At 42.3% G+C, this 6,021-nt stretch overlaps 1 pseudogene across 1 annotated transcript; it reads right to left on the minus strand.

Annotated features, from left to right (window-relative positions):
* Window positions 1-986: 986 nt before the first annotated feature.
* On the minus strand, window positions 987-1,253 carry LOC307065174 (dynein light chain 1, cytoplasmic-like; annotated as a pseudogene). Its single transcript has one exon. The product of its transcript is annotated as a dynein light chain 1, cytoplasmic-like (transcript).
* Window positions 1,254-6,021: the final 4,768 nt, after the last annotated feature.

Here is a 6,021-nt window from a genome sequence, read left to right on the forward strand (position 1 = left end):
ATTGTGGAGGCTTCTCATTGCAGTGGCTTCTCTTGTTTCCAAGCACGGGCTCTAGGCGTGCGGGCTTCAGTAGTTGTGGTGCACAGGCTTAGTTGCTCTGCAGCATGTGAGATCTTCCCAGACCAGAGCTCAAACCTGTGTCCCCTGCATTGGCAGGCGGATTCTTAACCACTGCCCACCAGGGAAGTGGTGCACAGAAGGTCTCGTGTGCACCAGCCTTCCATGTGATTCTAATAGAGTATGCAGGAAGCTTTTTCCCTTTTAAGACCACCTTTAATCCAATAAACTTCTCAGTAGCCCAGCTTTCTTATCAGCTTATTTCAATTTTACAGTCATAGAAGGCTTAAGGGGGTTCCACTACATGTTCATCACCAATTGAGGACTAAGGTCCAGAACACTCTAAACCAGTATCTTTTAACAAAATGAGCACTTAAGGAAAGTATTGATCAGATTAGGAGTAAGAGTTAATCCAATAGTTTCTCTGCCATGCATTTCTCAACATGCACTTCCAAGTAGTATCCTTCCATGCACAACAGTAGCAGGATGGGCAAGAATGAAACTCAAGAGTATTGAATAGGCTGGTCTGTTATATCCCACAGAAACTTCAAGGAATCACCCCCACCAACCTACCCAAGATCCAATAATAGGCCATCTTCAACCCTAGATTATTATTATTATAGATTATTTGGACAAATCATAATTAATGCACACTTCTCCAACAGATTTATTTATTTAAAGGAATGGATTTTGAAGAGAAAAAACATGGGGCAGAGAGGTATGGAATAGAAAATAAATACCAATGTAAGCTGTTTTGCTAATTGCTTTATAACCACAACAAACTAGTACAGAGAATGCCCTGTACAAAACAACACTATAAAGATCGAGGTGTTCCCTTAGGCAAAGCTGAAGATTTCAGTCTCTGGTATTTGGAATTTAGGTGGCAGCTCTTGTGATGGATCACAGGGTATGTGGCACAGTCCATGCTTTTAACCAGATTTGAACAGGAGAATGGCCCTTTTCCCAGGTAGAAGTAGATGAAGTCTTTGGTTTCATGTGTCACATAACTACGAAGTTCTCCCCATGATGCAGTGCCAGGTGGGGTTGTACTTTTTGTCAAACTCCTTCTTGATATGGGCCGCAATGTCCTTCTCTATATTATATTTCTCCAGTGCCTGAGTAGCACACTACACCAAGTCCTGTTGCATCTCCTCTGGTGTATTGGCATTTTTGATCATGGCCTTTTGGTCACACATGGTTACCAATAAGCAGGGGCTGGCCGACTGCAATGGCCTCCTGGGAGAGGGGCTGGTGAGGCTCAGACACGTTGGGAGTAGCCAGATGGGGCATTTTAAACAACAAATATTTATTTCTCACCGTTCTGGAGGCTGGAAAGTCCAAGATCAAGATGCCAGCAGGCGTGATGTCTGGTGAGAACTCACTTCTGGTTCATAAAGTCTTCTTCTGAAAAATATTTATCTGAAGACCTGTTCTGCCAGTTTTTCTCAGAGCACAGAGTGCCTCATTCCTGATCTCTACCCTAAACTCCTTCCAGAGTATGTTGAAGGTCAGTGGCCAGAGACTTCATCCTTGTAGAGGCAGATGGCAAGTGACAATTTTTAATTGGCAAATATTTGATGGAAGGGACTGGTGAATTCTTCTGGATTTAAGATTCTCATTGAGGGAAGGCTTTAGATTATGGGCTTATTCCTGTAATAGAAATAGAACTATTTGGAGTTTATTTTTGGATTTGGTAAGTTGAGCTTTCCTTAGGGTACATTTCATCTAAATTTTTAAATTAATTAGCTTAAAGTTGTTTATAATAAGCTCTTATGATTTTTCCAATATAGGACCTGTAATGATGTCACCTTTTCCTTTTTTTTTTAACATTTTTTCATTTTTTAAACTTTATTTTGTTTATTTTTTATACAGCAGGTTCTTATTAGTTACCTATTTTATACATATTAGTGTATATATGTCAATCCCAATCTCCCAATTCATCCCACCACCAACTCCCCCACCCCCCAACCCTGCTTTCCCCCCTTGGTGTCCGTACGTTTGTTCTCTACATCTGTGTCTCTATTTCTACCTTGCAGTCCAGTTCATCTGTACCATTTTTCAAGATTCCACATATATGTGTTAATATACAATATTTATTTTGCTCTTTCTGACTTACTTTACTCTGTATAACAGTCTCTAAGTCCATCCACATCTCTACAAATGACCCAGTTTCATTCCTTTTTATGGCTGAGTAATATTCCATTGTATATATGTACCACAACTTCTTTATCCATTTGTCTGTCGATGGGCATTTAGGTTGCTTCCATGACCTGGCTATTGTAAATAGTGCTGCAGTGAACATTGGGGTGCATGTATCTTTTTGAATTATGGGTTTCTCTGGGTATATGCCCAGTAGTGGGATTGCTGGGTCATATGGTAATTCTGTTTTTAGTTTTTTAAGGAACCTCCATACTGTTCTCAATAGTGGCTGTATCAATTTACATTGAAAAAAGTGTTCCCTTTTCTCCACATCCTCTCCAGCACTTTTGTTTGTAGATTTTCTGCTGATGCCCATTCTAACCAGTGTGAGCTGATAACCTCATTGTAGTTTTGATTTGCATTTCTCTAATAATCAGTGATGTCATGGTGTCAGTCCAGCTGAGCTCTTCCTTGGAGACTCCGGGAAAGAATCTGCTTCCAGGGACATTCATGATGTTGACAGGATTCTGTTCCTTGTGGCCAAAGGGCTGAGGTCCTTGTTTTCTTTCAGGGGCCAATTTCAGCTTTGGAGGGCACCTGCATTTCTTTCTACTTTTCCTCTCCATCTTCAGGGCAGCAATGGTACATCAAATCCTTGTGCTTTGTATCTCTGACTTCTCTCTCTTCCATGAGCTGGAGAAAGCGCTGCGTTTAAAGGGCTTATTCAGTTTAAGTTAGGCCCAACTGGATAATCTTTCCTTTGCCATATAAAGTAACATAATCACAGGAGTGACATCTCATTGTGTTCACAGATTCCACCCACACTCAAAAGGGAAGGGGTACAAAGTGAAGGTCACGGTGAGTCATTCTTAGAATTCCATCTAACACACTCATTTCACTGCACATCACAGCAAAGTTTGGTCCTGAAAGTTTGGTTTCGGGCATCAGAAATGATACTGATGGAAAGGTGGTGGAACCCACTGTACTTGTGAGACAAATAGTGGACTCCTGAGGACTGTTCAGCCCTGGGGAATTCTAGAGGGAAATGGGATACTTCTGGGAGTGGCAGTACCCTTTCAGCTTGGTAGACCAGTGGCACTGGCAGGAATAGACTTGATTATGGACCCATGAGAGCTACCTTGTAGAGAACTATAGAAAGACTGAAGAAAAAGAATTTCCAAAGGGTAGGTGATCCTGTAGCAGCAGATGGGGGCCACACATGAATCAAATATGAATAATTACTACTGTTCAGGTGACATGTTTGTGTATATAAGGTAGTGAGGACTGGGGAAATGTCCCCCTGTTGGAGCAGATGTTAGTAACTTAATCTGATGAGGTCTTGAAGATCTGATGCATGGCCTTCTATGGTCTTTTGATTTCCCATGGATGGGAAACAAGTGGCACACTTGCTGTGATTCACCACTCCCATGCCCCAGCACTGGCTGACCGCATAGACCTCCCTGCCGGGCCTCAGAATCGTCAAGACTCTGCTTCTGACCACCACTGCCAGTGAAACAGAGTTGAAATCCAGGGTGGAACTCATCTCCCATCCCTGGACTACATTATACCTCAAATTCCAGCCATCCCAGAAACAGAAAATTTCTACTTATTTCTTATTCTAGCTGCAAAATTGCATACTGTAAATGTTAGAGGATTACCTTGACTCCCTCTATTATGTACCATTAGTTGAATCTGACTAGAGAAAGGGAAGTAAGGAGAATTGAAATCTTTTATACATTTTTTTAGGGCTATTACTCAAATTTATATGAATTCTGGGATCCTCTTCTCCTAGCAGTCCCCTTTTCTAATGAATGGAAAAGGAATTAAAATGATTAGATGGCAGGAATACTGACCCATAGAGGATGTAGTCAAGTCATTTGTGCTATTTAGCCTTCTTAGAGAGAACTCGGTATGTTAACATTAAGAGGTTGTGCCCTGTTCCCATGGAGAAGCAGACCAGGCTTGGGAGAGTTGTCAGGAAGCTCAAGCGAATGCAAGTTACTGAAAGCTATGTGAGCTATTGCCAGGAGAGGCAGAGGGGTCTCTTGGGTGGTGCGGGAGGTACGGAGATATAGAAGGGGCTACTGGAGCCTTGTGTGGTACTGAGGTTTGAACCTTGAAGGTTAACTTTTTTTTTAAATTTATGTTTTATTGAAGTATAGTTGATTTACAGTGTTGTGTTCGTTTCTGGTATACAGCAAAGTGATTCAGTTATACATATATATGTGTGTGTGTATATGTATATAATATATACTTTTTCATATTCATTTCCATTATGCTCTATTAGAGGATACTGAATATAATTCCCTGTGCTATACATAGGACCTTGTTGTTTATCCATTCTGTATATATTTAATAGTTTGCATCGGCTAATCCCAAGCTCCCAATCCATCCCTCTCCCACCCTCACCCCCCTCTTGGCAACCACAAATCTGTTCTCTATATCTGTGAGTCTGTTTCTTTAACTTCTTTATATTGATGTCTCACGGATGGAACTACGCATCGCAGCCAGCTCACACACAAGAGATCAGGTATTCCTAGATTAGACAGTTGAGTCAAAGAGAAAAACCATGACTCAGTCTAAAAGACAATAAACAGAGGTTACCTGTAACTTGGCCTTCCAGAGCCCAATGATATAACTCTGACCTATTCCCCATCACTTTTCATGATCTAGGTGGGAGCCAGCCCGGTCTCAAGGCTTTCTGGATGGCTGTTCTTTCTTCCTGGTCTGCTCTTTTCTCCCTCTTGTCTGGTTAGCTATGGTTCAGTCCTCAGATCTCAGTTTAAGTGTCATGCCCTGCAGACCTGATCAGATGCCCCAGTTACATACCTGTCTAGAGCCCTGTACTTGGTCTCAGTTACACTTGTAGTTACTTTTTAGTAATTCTTACTAAATAATTAATTACTTGTGGAGTTCTTTGTTTAATAAGGGTGTAGGTTCCTTGAGGGCAGGGCTTAGCTCTTTCTTCTTCACTTCTGTATCTGCACAGCTTACCTCCATATTTAACACTCAGGCAGGGGGCCAGTAAACATGTACTGAATGAATGAAAGAACCAGAACACTAGGACATGGCCTTTGGAGCACTGGCTGTGATGAAAGCGTCCTGCAGGTGGGTTTTTTTTTTTTAAACATCTTTATTGGGGTATAATTGCTTTACAATGATGTGTTAGTTTCTGCTGTATAACAAAGTGAATCAGCTATAAGTATACATATATCCCCATATCTCCTTCCTCTTGCCTCTCCCTCCCACCCTCCCTATCCCACCCCGGGTCTGGTTTTTGGTATGCCTTCCCCCTCCTGTAGTATCTGTCTTCCTGCAAACATCCACCAATTCTGAGTTCATGTGCATAGGGCTTACTAGGCTCTCAGTTGGCTGTCTGGTATTTCCCCAGTTAAGGAGCTCAGCTGACATGACCAGGCCTATTTTATTGTTGGAGAATCTTAACAATGTATTTCTAGGTTCCAGGTGCTGGGAAGATTCTAAATTGGTAACCAAGGTACTGATCTAGGAAATGTCATGTGCTTTAGAGGTTCTCCTCAGACAGCTAAAGGAATGTCTAAAATCAGGCCACATGGCAGATGCTGATAGGTGGGAGGGAATTGTTTTGTGGTGGCGATGTGGAGGGAGGTGGATCAAACAACTGTTTCTGTTTTTTTATTTTTATTTTATTTATTTATTTATTTTGTGGTACGTGGGCCTCTCGCTGCTGTGGCCTCTCCCGTTGCGGAGCACAGGCTCCGGACGCGCAGGCTCAGCGGCCATGGCTCACGGGCCCAGCCGCTCCGCGGCACGTGGGATCTTCCTGGACCGGGGCACGAACCCGTG

This window comes from Hyperoodon ampullatus, assembly GCF_949752795.1.
Source record: "Hyperoodon ampullatus genome assembly, chromosome: 16".
Lineage (NCBI taxonomy): Eukaryota > Metazoa > Chordata > Mammalia > Artiodactyla > Ziphiidae > Hyperoodon > Hyperoodon ampullatus.